We start from the raw sequence: 18524 nt of genomic DNA, 5'->3' as shown, positions 1-18524 counted from the left end.
TCAGAGTCGATATTGCCCGCGTGTCCCAGGAGAGGCCGGTCTAACTTCCTGAGCCCGCCAGTTCAAACGCTGATCTCTTCTGGAAACACCCTCAGGGACACACCCAGAAACAATGTTTAACCTGGGCACCCGTGGCCAGTCAAGGTGACACATAAAATTAACCATCACAGCCCAACACTATTTATTCAGTGAGGTATTAGTAAAACTGACCTACAGTATGTCTCTCTTCTATTTGTTTAATCATGTTATGAAATTATGCTAACCTCCTAAAATGTGATAAAATATTTCATTATCATCAAACTGTTGGAGAATTTTTTCACTCATTGATTTAAACATGTTTGGACTGTCTGTAAGGCTAGTCCGGAGAGTCAGCCTAGATCTTTATTTAGGGCATAATTATGTCTACGAGAGAGGATGCGTCTACTTCAAAGGATGAAACATAAACACTGAGCTAGAGATACACTTCTGTTCCAGAATGTAGTGGAAGCTCTAGGCTGCCCAAGAAAATGTTTTATGTTTAATATGTTACAAATCTGGTCAATTCAATTAAATTCATTGTGAGCATCTATAATAGACTCTGAGTAAAATAAATAAAGAGCTTAAGAAAATATGGCACTATTCCCCTCCATTTGCATTCAAATTAGAATAAAAAATTGTTCCAGGGGGAAGATCAAGTCACCAACAGAGCTGATAATTATTAACAAAGAGAGCTGTTGGCCAGAATAATCACAATGTTCAACTGGGAATACAATCAGAGACATGGTAAACATGTAGTGGGGTGGAACTTGACCAATGGCACCTTCTGATAGCAACCAGCCTAGTTACAGGGCTAGAATGAAAATCATGATAGAAATGGTGTTAGAAATTTAAGTCAAGGGGTGCCTGGATGGCTCAGTCGGTTGAGAATCTGACTCTTGATTTCGGCTCAGGTCATGATTCCAGGGTCATGGGGTCAAGCCCCACACTGGGCTCTGCACTGACAGCATGGAACCTGCTTGGGATTCTCTGTCTCCCTCTCTCTATGTTCCTCCCCTGCCCACTTGCTCTCTCTCAAAATAAATAAATAAACAACAACAACAAACAACAACAACAACAAAATTAAGTCAAGAGACCAAAGGATAAATATGAAGGGCTCTAGAGACAATCCAGAAGAAGTAATTCAAAGATCTGTGCTACAATAATATCAGGAAGCGAAACTAGTAGAAATGTAAAAACACAGAGTGAAGAAGGACACACATCTGAATCATGATGTTATACGTCTGAGGCCAGAGACTGAAAAATGGGATCGTACAATATGGTAGATGTGCTGCACAATGAGCTTCAAGGAGTCCCTTAATGTAGGAGAGTCATTAAGAGGCACTTCAAGGTGTTTAGCAGGATATGTTCCATTTTAGCTATAAACTTTAGTTTTGCCCTCACTTTGAAAACAGTTCCCTTTTTAACTTTGTGGGGGAAAATGCACATATCAAATGGCTTGTGATACAGAGTCTCCCAATTAGCCAACGGCAATGATGCACAGAAGCCATGCTGGCATCAGGGGCAGCATTTTAGCAGAAAGAGTCAGAGCATTATGTTCTATTTCTAATTATGCAAGCCTTTCTCAAAATTCTGTCCACTGATTTCTCAGGAATAATAATAATAATAATAATAATAATAACAATAATAATAACAATAATAGGTAGCATGGGCACTCCTAGGGCACAGATAGATACCAAATAACAAATCTTTCTCTAAATTGATATTTGACCGCTTATTTGTCATTTTAATATATGGAGGCTTCTATCCTCATTTGATATACTTAATTTTGGATTTACATATATAATTATTCCTTAGGCTCAAAAACAGTGTATTAAGTCCATGTTAGAAACTGGAAAAGAAAGGGAAAAAACGTGTAACTGAGTTTTCAGCTTTAGTGGTTTTATGAACCACTAGACCACTTAACTGTTTATTGAAGATAATCTTAAAAATATTGGTTTTCATCCTGTTATAATGGATTCAAACTATGTCTGATAATCTTTTGGAAAAGTGAGATAATCTCAAAGGACTCCATAAATTTACAAAACATATGGAGAATCAACATAGTAAGAGTTTAAATGAGATGACCCAGTTGTTTTCAATTAAATTATACAACAAGCTATAAGACTGAAGCTGAAAGCTGTTATCACACATTTCTGAATTACAGAGGATAGAAGAACATAAAATAACATGCAGGAGCATAAAACTGACCACCTCTCATCGCCCTCTCTCAGGGGAAATGGCAATATGTGCCTGTCACAATATTTTTTTTTTTAATTTTTTTTTCAACGTTTCTTATTTATTTTTGGGACAGAGAGAGACAGAGCATGAACGGGGGAGGGGCAGAGAGAGAGGGAGACACAGAATCGGAAACAGGCTCCAGGCTCCGAGCCATCAGCCCAGAGCCCGACGCGGGGCTCGAACTCACGGACCGCGAGATCGTGACCTGGCTGAAGTCGGACGCTCAACCGACTGCGCCACCCAGGCGCCCCTGCCTGTCACAATATTTAATGACTAATGCTGAACTGCCATAATCCAGCCTCTTTCATGAGGCTGTTTATCCTACTGTGAACCCAGATTCCAGTTGATCAACCACTGGTCTCACGGTGAGGGAATGTCTTGTGTGTATTAACTGAAGCTTAACGTGAGAGATTTAGCCTGCCTATTAGCCAATATTACAAGAAACTCTAACTGCAAGTAATACAGACTTTGAAGAAAAATCTACAAAGAAAATCTAATCATATCAAAAGCCTGGCATAAGAAAAAATATTTTAAGTTCTAAAGAAGTCAAATATCTGTGGGGCGCCTGGGTGGCTCAGTAGGTTGAGCGTCTGACTTCGGCTCAGGTCATGATCTCATGGTCTGTGAGTTCGAACCCCACGTCAGGCTCTGTGCTGACAGCTCAGAACCTGGAACCTGTTTCGGATTCTGTGTCTCCCTCTCTCTCTGCCCCCCCTCCCGCTCATGATCTGTGTCTCTCTCCGTCAAAAATAAAACGTTAAAATTTTTTTTTAAAAAAGGGGCGCCTGGGTGGCGCAGTCGGTTAAGCGTCCGACTTCAGCCAGGTCACGATCTCGCGCTCCGTGAGTTCGAGCCCCGCGTCGGGCTCTGGGCTGATGGCTCAGAGCCTGGAGCCTGTTTCCGATTCTGTGTCTCCCTCTCTCTCTGCCCCTCCCCCGTTCATGCTCTGTCTCTCTCTGTCCCCAAAATAAATAAACGTTGAAAAAAAAAATTAAAAAAAAATAAAAAATAAAAAAGAAGTCAAATATCTGATTTCTGTCGCCTCTTTTTCCCTCTCTCTCTTATTTATTAAAAATGAATGAGCCTTCAGGATGCCTGGGTGGTTCGGTCAGTTAAGCTTCTGACTCTTGGTTTTCGCTCAGGTCCTCATCTCAATGTTCATGAGTTTAAGCCCTGTGTCAGGATCTGCACTGACAGTGCAGATCCTGCTTGGGATTCTCTCTCTCCCTCTCTCTCTGTCCCTCCCCTGCTCTCTCTCTCTCTCTCTCTCTCAGAATAAATAAACTTAAATTTTTTTTTAAAAAAATCAATGAACCTCCACTGTGGACCATTATACTGACAGAAACTGTTACAATAGTTGGGTGGCTGTGAACAACACATTACAAGACACCTTGAGCTGAGCTCAGACCCCTTTTATTTTAACTGGGCTGATCGGCACGCCTAAACAAACTTCTGGGGGCGGGGGATGTAAGGTGAATGTCAAACAAAGCTACGTACTCACTAAGTAAATACCATGTTTACTATTTTGTCTTTATAATTTTAACCTTAAAACTTTCCATTTTGCTCCTGAAAATGTGTGTTGACACTACATAAAATGTACATGTTAACAGGAAGTAGGAATAGTGCATATCATTTTATCAGTGTAAATACTAAGTACAAGACGGTATCATGCTGAGGTACAAGCCCGTCTTCAAAGGAACAAACAAGCCTCCGTGATTTTGCCTCTAGCAACTCTGTTTGAAGTGCTCTCCTTCAGAGCCAAGCTTCTTGAAAGTAGTGTTGACTCCCAGTTTCTAATTCTTCACTTAGAATTCACGGCGGTCATAATACATCATTGGGAGCCGGTCCACGGTCCTAACTGTACGCGTCTCTCCCAGGCACTTGACATTCACCTGCCCAGGACTAAGCTATTAAGATATCGGTTATGGAACAAATTTCATTCCGTGCACACCTTCAGCCTAGTTTTCTGGGACTATGCCAGAGGATGTCCTCTGCTTATCCGACAGCTCTGCCCCAGCTTCCTGCTGGTCATGCGCAACAAGTGAAATTCCTGTGTGGGGACTGGAATCCATCCTCTTGCCACAAAATGTAGGGACTAAAAGGATCAGGTGTTTCAGCTCACAGGCAAGAATTATCCTGATGAATATTTGAAACATGTAATGATAACGTGTGACCACTATAAACCTGAGAAAAGTGTAAAGGACAGTTTGCCAGACACACGTGCTGCCGAGCCATTCTACGGTTGACAAATCAGACCAAATCTCACCAGGCGTGTTTTGCAAATCATTGAAACTGTCAGCAGAAATGCTTGAAAACACTAAGCGCCTGGAAAGGACAGAGATTTTCTGTGTTATTAATTGCCTGTCTGCTTCTAGGGAGAAGATATCTCTCTCTACGGGTGGACACGTTCAGAGTAACATTTGTAGAAACTCAACCACTCCTGGACCTTCCCTGGCCATGTCAGATGGAAATAGCATAGCTTCTGCAGCTATGGCTTGGTGGTAGCTTTCCAGAATTTATTCAACAGGCCAGTAAGGTCTGAGTTACTCAGCAGTGCTTCTGGGTCAATCACTTGTAAGATCCCCACACACTCAACAATCTAACAACGGAATGGACATTCATGTGCCACCTGCATACTCAGTCCTCAGTTCCATTCCATGTTGAGATCTAGAAGGCACCTCCTTCTGTGAGGCTCTGATCAACGTATCAGTGAGGGGAGAACCACATCAGTGAAACATTCTGTGCTTGCTTCCAGCTGCGACAACAGAGGATGTCACCATTGAGATATGTTCATAGATTTCAAGAAGGATGATGTGATCCCGGTGGATCAGCTGCCCAGATGCAGCCCCATTGAGATATGTTCATAGATTTCAAGAAGGATGATGTGATCTCGGTGGATCAGCTGCCCAAATGCAGCCCTGAACCACCAGAGAGAATGTGGGCATACCATGGCCCCAGGTGGCAGGTTTGACAGGCAATCAGAATGCCTTGGTTATAAGTCAATTATACTTCACACACAAAAAGTGCCTTGGTAGTGGCTAATTGCTTATGGCTTCCCTAAGAGCAAACTAGATGGAGAGCCTATTAGTAGTGTTTAACCTATGTAAGTGTTTAATTTATGTTACAAGAAAACCACCATGTCAGGGAGCCAAAAACCTGATTCATGCTGCTGCTGTGCAGACACAGCTTCTCACCTGGGTTCCAGATCTGTGCTAATTCCAAGTAGGGACCCCTTGACAGAGGAAGACCTGGGCACACCCTGCACCATTGCCTAAGTCCCTCCTCCCAGTTACAGCCCCTTGACTTCCCACATCACCAGTTCATTTTGCCTGGTTTTGAACGCAGCACGAATATATCACACAGTGTCACCTAGATTTTCTCCTAGCTCATCTTCCAAATTTTGAGAGAGTGAGCAGGGGAGAGGTAGAGAGAGAGAGAGAGAGGGAGAGAGAGAATCCCAAGCAGGCTCCACAGTGTCATAGTGGAGCCCAATGTGGGGCTCAAACTCACGAACATAAGATCATGACCTATACCGAAACCAAGAGTTGAAGGCGCGACTGAGCCACCCAGGTGCCCCAAGACATTCCTTTTTAGTGCTGAGTTACAAGGTCACTTTATCGTTATGTAATATTTGGTTTATCCATTCATCTGTTGATAAACCTTTGGGATGTTTCTAGTCTGGGGCATTTACAAATAAGGCCGCCATGACCACTTGTGTTTCAGTTTTTGTAAGGAGATACACTGTAATTTCTACTGGGTGAATATCTAGGCGTGGAGCAGGTGGGTGCAATGGCGGTGTATGTCTAAATTTGGAAACTGCTCAATTTTCCCAAAGTGGCCATACGATTTTATGTTCCCACTACCAGTATGAGGGAGTTTCCATTTTTGTACCTATTGCCAACATATGGGATTACTGATCTTTTTAATTGTATTGTTCTAACAGACGTGAAGTGGTATAGTACCTCTTTTGTGTACTTATCTGACATTTCTGTATGTTCTCTGGTAGAAGTGAGTGTTCCCAAACCTCTTTTTTTGATTGTTTTTTTTTTATTAGGTTGTATTTTTCCTTATTATTGAATTTATAAATTCTGGGTACATATCTTGTATCAGACATATGGTTTGCAATTGTTTTCTCCCAGTGTGGCCTATAGGGTAGGAGTGCTGAATTTCTTATTTTATGGCGTCTAATTTTTCAGTCTTTTGTTGTGGTCTGGGATGTTCTTTTGGAGCATATCTAAATAATCTTAAGTCAAAAGCCACAAACAATTTTTGTTATATCTGTAAGGTTTATAGTTTAAGTTTACGTTTAGGACACTGATCTAATTTGACTAGATTGTTCTCTATGATACGACATTTGGATTGAAGGGTAATTAGTAAGTATTAAGAAGTTTTAATTTGCTTTAAGGAGCCAAATCTTACAATCCATATATAATAAAGAAAATCTCCTATATTCCTCCTTCTCTCACTTCACATTAATGCAATTTGTACTCAGGCATTTCGTTTCTCAGAACAAACCCTACAGTCGCCCAATCCAATGTGAGGGGCTGGGGGTGGGATGAATAAATGAAATACTTCAGCGATGTGAGGCCATTCTGTGTGAAACTGTAATGGAGGCTACACAACATGGTGCACTTGTCTAGACCCACAGAATGTACGACACCAAGAGTGGACCCTAATGTAAACTATGTATGACAGTTAATAATCATGTACCAATATTATGGTCATTAAGATTACAATATCAATATTATCAATGTATATCAATAACATTGTTGATAATGTACTGACACTATGTACAATGATCTGTCGATCGCAACAAATGTACTACACTGTAGCAAGATGTTCATAATGGGGGAAAATGTGGGGAAGGAAAAGAGGGTGTACATGGGAACTCTCCCTAATGGCTTCATTTTTTCTGAAAACCTGAAAGTGTTCCAAAGTCTATTAATTTAAAAAAGAAAAAAAAAACACTAATGAACTATTGTTCCGTGTATCATCATGTGTGGATCTCAAAGTAGTTATATTGAGTGAAAAAGACAAGAATGACCACACTTCGTGGGACTCTATTTACATGAAATTCTACTGCATGCAAACTGTTCGATGGTATCAGAAATACAGAGTAGCTGCATGGAGATTGGTAGAGGAGGAGAGACATGGATCATAAAGGGCACACAGAAACTTTTGTGGGAGATGGATATTTCCATTCCCTTGATTACGACGGCATTTTCTCAGGTGCCAGTATGTCAAAACTTTTGAAGTAATAAACATTAGCAATTCACTTTACACCAATTATGTCAATTTCCATGAAAAAGAATTTAAATTTTTTTTTCAACGTTTATTTATTTTTTGGGACAGAGAGAGACAGAGCATGAACGGGGGAGGGGCAGAGAGAGAGGGAGACACAGAATCGGAAACAGGCTCCAGGCTCCGAGCCATCAGCCCAGAGCCTGACGCGGGGCTCGAACTCACGGACCGCGAGACCGTGACCTGGCTGAAGTCGGACGCTTAACCGCCTGTGCCACCCAGGCGCCCCGAAAAAAAATTTAAATAAATTATCTTGCTTTTATATTTATGAGGAGAGAATATATTTTTCTATGTCTGCCATATATGCTTTTGGGCATGGTGTAGAGCTATATAAACATAGTATTGTAATATTCTTATTTATATGCAAAGTATAGTTTGCATTAAATTTTCAATCTTATTCTATTTTTATTCCAGGCATTAACTTTGAAAACTGCATATAAAACTATACTTAAAATTGGATCATTTCTAGTATAATATGGAAGTTCCACAATGTATAATGACATAATATATAAGTGAAGTTGCTTTATATTGACTCATTTTGCTTATTAAAACATTTTCATTGCATGAAGCACTTATTTGAAAGTGTTAACACACACGCATATACCTACTGCACCACGTAAAGCAAAATCATAAGATGAAGATCACACTAATACTCACTAAATTATATAAGTTAAAATGCACTGAACAATAATAGTGTTTAGTTTTTAAAAGTAGCCCATGCTTGCTCCATATTAATTAATAATTCATATATTCTTTTTTTTAATTTTTTTTAAAGGAAACTCTATGCCCAACACGGGCTTGAACTCATGACTCCGAGATCAAGAGTCACATGGTCTTCCAACTGAGCCAGCTGGGCGCCTCTATTCCTTTTTTTAACCTCTCCTTTTTGGTGACTTTTATGTTGTATAGCTTTATGCTGAGTTTTATTGTAAATAGAATAAGCATATCATACTACATCTGGGATACACATATTGTATTTGTCCCTAGGTTATTTCTGTAATGTTCAAATGTTTCAACATCTTTTACAATCCTGGAAAATGGGGGAGGGACGTAGCAATGTTCTCTAGGTTAGCTGTTTTAGCTGGGTTTATATCCTTATCTACATTTCTCTATTCTTTGTCTCTATTTTTCCCAATGGTATCTATAATTAGTCTTTATATTGTCTTTCATTAAAATTCTATAGCATCTTATTTATTACCTTCAAAAAAGTCTTATTTCACTTTAAGTATGTTTTACACCTGAAAACAAAAAAACACCTTTTTTTCTTTTCTCTAATGGGAGGTAGTTGAGTACATACACTGTTGCATTCACCTAAAAACATATTAGAAAGTGCTTTATTTATAATAAAAATAGAATAAGGCAGTGCTGTGTTGGCCATCTGTAATAGGAAATGTATGTGTCTCCCTGGGCAAACTTGAGTGCCAGGTATATTGAATTCAGTAACCCTGAGTAATTAAGGCTTTACTTCTAACCTTCACGTTAGAGAATTCTACTCAATAAGTTAAATCATTTTCCAAGTGTTTGTTAATCTATCAAAAGGATTTAGACATTTCACGGAGGGGATTCAAGCTAAGCTACAGTTTTACAAAAATCACCAACACCTTACAGAAGAAATTTTAAACTTATCCTTCCAAACCTAACTCTTTCATGAAATAAATAAAGCTCAATATACAAAACAAGTGAACATGGAAATTAACATGGAAATTCAGCTAACGTGAAATGAGAGTTCTGGAGCTTGCCCGTCCACAGCACCCATGATCATGCCACCCCGATTTACCGCCATGATTCCCTTTCAGATCCATGGAGCTCTCTGAACACCACTACTTTACTAGACAGTTATGGTTTTTAAGATAACCTGTCCATGCAAAGACCTCTTCTCTGAGCTCTAAGCCACACACCCTATTTGGGGGTCTGTGTGTATGTGTCATTCAAGTCCACACAGCCCCATGGATTGTCTATGGATGGACAACGGATTTTAGTGAAAGCTATCCATCTAATGGTCAGAAACCAGTAACCCTTCTTCACTGGAGAACCCTAATTGGGATGGGAATATAATAGTAACACAGACTGGACGCAGCAAACCAATATAGCTTCAGGGATATGAAGGGATATGAACCAAATGTTATTGGGTCACCTGTGAGCAGTGGGTGCCGGTTGGAAAACTGGAGATACAAAGAATCAAAGAGGAGAGGAAAGAAACACTGCCCTGGAATGACAGAGATTGGTAAAAGCCACTGCCTTGACGCTGGACAGCTCCCCAGTTCTGTATCCAGCTTTCCCTTGCTGTCCTGGGTTCTACACCATCCATTTCCAAGCTACACACAAGACATTTACATAATTAACTGTAGTGAAGTTTATTAACCAAAGAACTCTGACTAAAGCAAAAGCAAAAGTGCTATTGGTATGTGATTTATTAAATATTTGGGGCGAAATAAAGTGAAACCCACTAAGAGCTTTTCAGAGTAGGTTATGAGGTACATATTAAATGAGATAAAAACTTTTACTAAAAGCTCTGCAGCTTTGGGGCACCTGGGTGGCTCAGTCGGTTGGGCGTCCGACTTCGGCTCAGGTCACGATCTCGCGGTCCGTGGGTTCGAGCCCTGCGTCGGGCTCTGGGCTGATGGCTCAGAGCCTGGAGCCTGCTTCCGATTCTGTGTCTCCCTCTCTCTCTACCCCTCCCGCATTCATGCTCTGTCTCTCTCTGTCTCAAAAATAAATAAATGTTAAAAAAAAAATTTAAAAAAAAAATAAAAGCTCTGCAGCTTTGAAAATTAAGTGGCCAGATTTCTAAACCGACTGAAAATTTCTAACGATTTATTCCGCTACAGTTCACCATGCCCCAAATATTCCATGTCGTGCAGTTAAGTGATTCCTCTTTGACAAGTATTCAATTTGAAAGTTTGTTTTTGAAGTTTTCCCCTTGAAGAGGAAACAAACTTCACGTGTGATTCTAAAATTACCCAAGCTCTCCTCTTTTCTGTGTTAAGCTCAATATTCTTCAACGCATGAGTTAAAGCATCTCAAAGTTTCCTTCCGGGCAACTTATGTGTGTGCCCCAGGAGTTCAACTTGTTCTCATCTCAGAGGGTCACGCCCCAGAAAATGGATGGAAGAGAATGTGGAATGGAATGAACATTCCTCCTCCTGCACTGTCAGGTGGGGTTCGTGATCAATTCAGCGACAGCTGTATGACCCAACTTGGAATTAATTGTGAACTTTCTAGATATGTAAAGAAAAGTGGAATGAAATTACTGTATAAATCTAATTATGGCCGTGAAAATAAACAACACGGCCATAAAAATAATTTAATGCTAAAACATTTATAGAGTCATAAATCAGATACTTTGTTCAACAAAGTATGATTTTTTATTATAAGAACTGTAAATTAATATTTAGGGTAATATTTCCTTGATAATAAACAATTGGTGACAGAAATAGTTGAAAAATAAGATGAAATAGAATGGTTCCCATTCTATACATTAAACATTACAATTACATTATTATAAGTTAGAAACTAAGCATTAAAAATTAACAAATCACCTTTGGAAGTTACTTTTAAAAATATCCCAGGAATCCTAGAAATTTATTTTTTTTTGATCTACAGAATCATTATTATGTGACATTTTTATTCCAAATGCATTTTCAAGAGTAACATCCTTTTAATAGCCGTAGCACTATTTAAGTATTAAGCATAGAAGGCTTTGTGAAAATATATTTGAATACAAGACATATACTAAAGATATTGTTTTTCTGAATTTAAATTTCTGTATACATAATTTATGTATTTTTAAGATGTTCGACTAACGTGGCAATATTGGGACACCTACACTTGGTATATTAGGACTATCCATTTATTTCAATTATTTACTGAGGTAATCTTTTCCTTTTATGAGTAAACTGTAAGCCTATTGTATATATAAGTATATATATATGTATATATTTATGTGTGTGTATGTATATGTATGTATATATATGTATATATGTATGTATATATGTATAAAATACATGTATTTAATATATATGTATTTTTATACTCATAATATATGTGTAAAACAAAATTTGTTCACTAATAAAATAAAATGATATATATGTATGTATATGTGTGTGTATATATATATATATGTATATGTATGTGAGTGTGTTTGTATGTGTGTGTGTGTATATATATATATATATATATAGAGAGAGAGAGAGAGAGAGAGAGAGAGAGGGAGAGAGAGATATGTTAGACAACCAGCAGTAATAAGATTTTATCCAAATGACATATCTGATTTCAGAGAAGTAATGTTGATGCCCTTATGACCTGATAAGGGAGGAAACAACTATACCACAAAGAACTAGAGGGTCCGACACAGTACGCATAGGTGTGTAATCTGAGGGTGCTGAGGAATACTAGGACATAGATTTGGATAAGAGTTTGTAGGAACTGAGGCACTCTCAATTTCACTATTGATCCAGTACCAACGCATTAGCATGGCTCCTAGAACAGAGAAAAGGTGATAGCTTTCATTAGCCATCAATTGAGATTGAAGGGTCTCCTTGGCCTCAGAAGATGGTAAAAAAGGGCACATTGGAGAGGGATGTAATTCCAGGAAAGCCCATCAGATTATTAAGTTCTGGAGTGGCCAAAGGAGGCACTGTTTACAGTGCAATGAGGGATATGCTGGGGCACACACTCTTCAGTCATGTGCTATATCTTATCTGTGAATTGGGTCTCACAGGTTGGAGATGCTGTGCAAGAACTAGACTCATCGGTACCCACGGGGATGATAAAATCCTCACACAACTGAGGCCATGTAACAGGACTTAACCTTCAGGAGCTGGGTGGGTACAATTATCATAATGTATGGCAAAGTTAGAGCAGTGTCCAAAGGACCCTGACTAGAAGAGACTCACAGAAACCACTGAGAGGAGTTGGCAACTCTAGTGACCAAATAGATAGGCAATCAGCAAGATTACAGCTTGATCTCCAAAATCAAAGTCAGTTGGGCATGGATACTCAGGAGGGACAGAGGAATTTCCCCAATGTAAAAAGAAAGCAATCACACTCTTTCCCAGTTTCCAGACCTGAGCCAGTTTCCAGAACTGAGTTCGTTTTTAAGGAACACTGTGAAGCATACATGAGAATGGCTCCCTAGTCCTTCATCAAACAGGCTGTTCATTTACTCAGATGAATATTTAATAGAGAAAGGACACACACACACATTTTCAAAACTGTTGGACTAATGCTCTGAGGTGACAATGACACTAGAACCCAAAGACTTATGGTGGCAGATAACAAATTGAGCCCTGACCCAGATCTGGTCCCTGTGGGTCCAATGAGCCCATATCCCTGAATGTGTGATTGTAACAGACACACTTGGCAGTTGCCATGACCCTCATTAGCCACTCAGCCTACTAAGAGTTGTCACAGTGGAGAAGGGTGGGCAGGAACCTTCCACTCACCTGCACCAGACCAGCAAACATAAGGACCAGTACACCCAGGGGTAACAGCAGGAATCAGCATCACATGGAAAGATCTATCAGATGTAGGAGTGGTAGTTCCCCACAGAATCTCCAGTTACCCCCTTTTTATCTCCTTGGAACCTGCAACTACTAGGTAGAATCTGGAACCTGAGCGTGAGCTTGAAGAGGTAGAAGTTCTGATTGCAGTCACTTTGCCTGATCCACTATATTTGCAAGAGCAGATTACGTTGGCCACAGGTGTGTGGTGTCTGGCAATTAACCTCATAAATGACATCTTTTCACCCTTAGAATGGAAAATCAGAAAGAATTTGCTTTCTCTTAGAAGGAACAATGATAAAAATTCACAAGCTTGGCCCAGAGAAGTATCACCTCTCCTGCTCTGATGACATAACAAAAGTCTGAAGAATCTGAACCAGCTGGACATCTTGAAAGATGTATCGTTGATTCACAGTATTGATGCCATTGTGCTAACCAGATCTAATGTCTACCACATTGGAGACCTTGGAGGGACACATGTGTTCTAGAAGGTGAGAGATAATCACTATGAGGATTTAGGGACCACAGCGTCAGTTCAGTTTGAGGAATCTAATGTTCCAAAGTATTAAATGACTGACTTTTTCATCTCCAGGCTCCAAAAAGGGAGTGCAAACAAGGCTTGGTTGGCCTCCTCGGATTCTGGAAGATGAATGTTTCTCTCTTGAGAATACTGCTCTGACCCACATATTGTGAAGCATGAGAAGCTGTCAGTTCCTAGTGAGGCTCAGAATTGGACAGTTTATAGGACCTCATTTAGGGTACAATACAAACAGCCCCACCACGAAGGTCATATGACACATTAGATTCTCTGATATTCGAGATTACTAGTGGTATCAGTGTTGGAAAATGACACCACGTGGAGCTCGTGGTAAGTCCCAATAGATGAATCACAACGCAGACCCCCAGGGGTCTGGAACCAAGACAATTCATCTTGAAGGGGAAATTCTGCATTTTTTTTTGAAAAATAGTTTCTGTCATGCTAACGAGCCATAGTTGAGATGAAGCACGTGGAGCACCAAGTGACCCTCAGACACAAAGTCACCTCAGGACCAGAACTGCCCATTAGGAGCCGGATTTTCTCTGACTCCCCAAACCACAAATACAAAGAAATAATGATACATACAGATCACTTTTCTGGAGGCAAGAAGGCAATAGAACATCTTCAAAGTGCTAAAGAAAAACACTATCAGAATAGAATTCTATACTCAGTGGAAATATACTTCAAAACTGAAGGTGAAATAAAGTGAAATAAAGGTTGGGGGACTTCATCCCCACAGATCCACATACAAGAAAAGGGATGCACGTTTGTTCACACTGGCCAGAGGGGCACGGGTCACAGAGCATCATCAGGTGGACACCTGCAGAGCACTCACCCACGCCGGCCAGGGAGGCGGCCAAGAGCACGCATCATACACCACCATTGCACTAACACCTCCCCTCGCCCGCCACCTAGAATCCCACGCGGCACCCCATGCAGCAGGCTGAACTAAAATGGGGAAGCCGACCGTGGCTCATGTATGAGTCTCATGTTGCCACCATAGCAAATTAAACCAAACTTAGAGACTTTCATTTCTGGAGGTCAGAAGCCTGAAATCGGTCTCAGTGGGATAAAGTCAAGATGTCAGCAGGGCGATGTTCGCTTCCAGGGACCCTAGGGTAGAACCCATCTCCTTTCTTTTCCTAGTGTCTGGAGTCTGGCCACTTTCTCAGCTCATCGCTTCCTCCCCCTCATCTTCCAAACCATCAGCGGGGTCCACGTCCTCTCATTGCCATCTCTCTGGTGCTCCCCCTCTGCCTCCCTCTCCCATTTCTAAGGATGTTTGCAATTATATTCGGGAACCCGCACATGCAATATTATCTTCCTGTTTTGAGGCCAGCCAGTAGCAACCCTAATTCCACATTCCCATGTAAGGTAACATCCTCACCAGGCGCAGGGATCAGGAAGTAGTCAACACAGCATTATTCTGCTGACCACATTTCACAAGTAACCAGACTCGGAATGTGCTTGCAAGCTGAAAATATACAGCAGCTACACTAGAGCCCCTTCCAAAAGTGGTTCCAGAAGACCCCGGTGAAATCTAACCAAGCAAGTGTGAGCCTCAATGGCACCAAAACCATTCAATCAAGAAGATGAGGAGGAGATCCACCCATGTGCTGAGTGGCAGAGAGCTTTACTGGCTTGTTGTGGGGTTAAAGGAGAGAGCTTGCAAGACGGGAAGTAAGGATGTATGGGGTATATTTATAAGCAGACTGATGTACTACATGGGCCATAAAGAAGAATTCAGGGGAGGGAGAGAGAGAGAGAATAACCCAAGCAGGCTCTGTGCTGTCAGTGCAGAGCCCCATGTGGGGCTGGAACCCATGAACCATGAGATCATGACCTGAGCTGACATCAAGAATTGGATGTTTAACCTCATGAGCTGCCCAAGCGCCCCTCCCATAATACCATTTTAGACCAAGGTATCCATTGTGCAGCAAAAGAGTGTGGAAATGTGTACCTGACTCTATAAGTGGAATGGCCTCCCGAATGGCAAACTGGGTGTGATGATTTTCTTGCATTTTAAAGCATATACATTCAGATGATGTTCCCAAGTAGGAAGAATATGCCACCAGTCTGGAAACCATAAAATGGAAACATGATTAGGGCTGCTTATCAAAGTCCCATGACTGACTTTCGGAGCTCATGCTCGCCTCCTCCCATCTCCAGGCTCTGTGGGCTTACAGACTCAAACTTCCAAATGGGGTCAAGGCTTCCCTTCAAGACACAATGAAAGTTCCAACAAACCACAGGCTTTGGTAGCTGTGAGGGCACTGCAGTCTCCCCCACCAAGACCCTGACCATGAGCAAGTGGGGAGGAATATCTGTGGCACTCAGTCTCCTCCATTTAGGTACCTCATGGTTATACTTTTGCTTATTTTTGATGGTCAACAAGAAAATGATGCCATAGTAAATGTCCTTCATGACCTATTCCACCTCAAAGCGAGCTTCTCAAAAAGATCTTAACTATGACTACCTGTCTGTCTATCCATCTATCCATCTGTCTTCTTTCTTTCTTCCTATCTATCTGTCTACTATTTATTGTTTACTATCTATCTATCTAGCTAGCTAGCTAGCTAGCTATCGTCTATCAATCATGATAAGTAGTTAATATTACGCTTCTTAATAGAATGAACAGATAATTTAACCACACACCAAGTTTAGTAATTACCTCATAAATAACAAAACTCAGAATGGAATGAATATTTGAGAATATCTTGACAATGACATTTAAAAGAAATTGCAGTAAGACATTCCTTGAGAACATGCAAGAAAAGCACACTAGTCAGAAACAAAATGGAACTTAAGGCACCGCTGCCTTGCTTAGCAAGATGAATCATTCTTCGTACTTCCTAGGGACATTTCTAACATACTCTATTCTCCTGACTGAATGATCTTGGAGCCACAGAGTGCCATGCTTATTGGTCTCAATGTCTTTTCTTTTCTGTGAAGGTCATCATAGGAAATTGCCTTAAATATAGCACGTACAAAATTTAATTCCTTGGATAATTTTGCAACATTTTCCTAGATTTTTAATCCTCATCACAATATATTACTCAGCAAAAGTGAGTAGGCCAATGAATATGAGCAAAATATATGAACACATGTCCTTCCCTCTTTTTATATACTATCCAGGCACTTCTCAAACTATAGAAAATTAACTTGTAAGCTGTCTCCAATCACGCCATCCAGTCCCCAGCTTCCACACTCCACAAACAAAACTTTGTTCTTCTTCTACAGTTGTGCCTGACTAAATGGCAATACTGTTTTCTCAGCTATTCAACAAAAAGCTCAGACATTACAGTAATATCTCTGAGTGATTCTGTGAGGGATACCGTCACGTTCCTTCTCAAATCTCTACAGTGGATTTCCTTATCACTTGGGGTCACACTCAGACTTCTCGCCATGGCTGAAGGGTCCCACATAACCTGCCCATGGCTGCCTCTTCATCCTAACCTCTTACCATCTTTCAAGTCATCCATCGAGCAGTAACCACACACACACACACACACACACACACACCCCAGCTGCTCCTTGGACACACGGAGCATCTTTCCATAGCGGACCTTTGGGTTTGCCTTGCTCTCTGCCTGGAACACTCTTTCCCCCGGTCATCTGTCATTACATTCTACATCTATGTGTGTGTATTCATTTGGTTACTGTCTTCCTTTCATTAAAGTGTATGCTCCACGCAGACCAGGACTTAGTTTCTACACAACCCTGTTCCCTTTGACCACTGAGTATCCAGCAGGTACCAAATAAACATTTGACAAATGAAGCAAAGCCATCAAAATGGAGGTGCTTTGGCCTCCTTTACTTCTGTTTGCAACATTTCGTCACTTACCTCCGCTCCACAGGCCACGCTCACTGCTCACACTGCTGAAATGATCTCCCAGCTGGCCGCTCCATTTCACCTTTGCCCCCAGCAATCCATACTTCACACTAATGTCAGTGTCATGATCTGCAAACATAATTATGGCTGTGTCATGACCCTTTGCTTTTGAAGCTTCTCCATTACGTTCTACTGATCCTAATTCCAAATTTAATAGAAATCCACAAAACTTGGCTTCCTCTCTAGCCTCTTCTTAGCCTATTTATCTCTGTCTCCAGCCATATCCCTTTGTCTTCTGTACCTTTAAATATTTCATCACTGTTCTTTTTTAACCTATGTATATTTCTGCTTATAAACATTGCTTCCCTAGGGGTATCTTTCATGATTCTACCCCCTCCAAATCAAGTTAGCTTCCTTTGTTATATGCACCAGATCACCTTTCATTTCTCTTTCTAATTTATCAGAATTATTTGTGGCTTTCCTCTGCATGAGAGAGGCGCACTTGCAAATGAACAGGGTGGCTCACTCATTCCCCTCCTGGTAGGGAGCCACGCAGGGCCAGGCCTGTCCGGAGTCAGCTGTGCCCTTCCCAAGGATTTTGCATCAAGCGGCGGCTCCCTACACAGATGCCACTGGGCAAGAAAGAGTGAATGTCTACTTCTTCACAGGAAAAGGAGGACCTTGTAATGTCTCGCGTGGAATTGGGCAGCACTTTGTGAAACAAATCGCGTAGCTGTTACCAGTGCTACATGAGCTTGTCTTAAGATCAAGAGCTGTTACGTTGGATCTGGAATGAGTACATGACTAGAAAGGTATTAGAAAACAAAACGGATTTTTAAAAGGTGCTTTTCTTTCATCTTTTTCTAAGGCTACCAGATAAACTTCTCAAAGAGTCTAAGGCGTGACCCCAAGCAGCCAAATTCAAGCCCTGCAACGTGTACGAATAGAGATCACCAGTCCCGGGGAACTGTGCATGGGGAAAATCTGCTTGCTGGATGGCGCCCCTTTCCTCATCAAGCAGTTGCACAAACCCTTTTACAGAGGTGCCGTCATTAGCTTTCCAAGTAAGTGTGCTCTTCAATGGATACACAACCTG

General features: G+C 40.9%; 1 long non-coding RNA gene across 1 annotated transcript in view; it reads right to left on the bottom strand.

Moving 5' to 3' along the window:
• Window positions 1–18524, bottom strand: part of LOC147575735 (uncharacterized) — a 148155-nt gene that overhangs the window by 110839 nt on the left and 18792 nt on the right. The window contains exon 2 of the long non-coding RNA XR_015241958.1: window positions 17441–17557. This is a non-coding gene — a long non-coding RNA (uncharacterized LOC147575735). The remainder of the gene's footprint in view (window positions 1–17440; window positions 17558–18524) is intronic.

Source organism: Puma concolor, chromosome D2 (genome assembly GCF_028749965.1).
Source record: "Puma concolor isolate L17-30 chromosome D2, mPumCon1.1.hap2, whole genome shotgun sequence".
In the NCBI taxonomy this organism is placed as follows: domain Eukaryota; kingdom Metazoa; phylum Chordata; class Mammalia; order Carnivora; family Felidae; genus Puma; species Puma concolor.
Note: the sequence above shows the minus strand (reverse complement) of the source record. Positions and strands in the feature narration are given on the sequence as shown.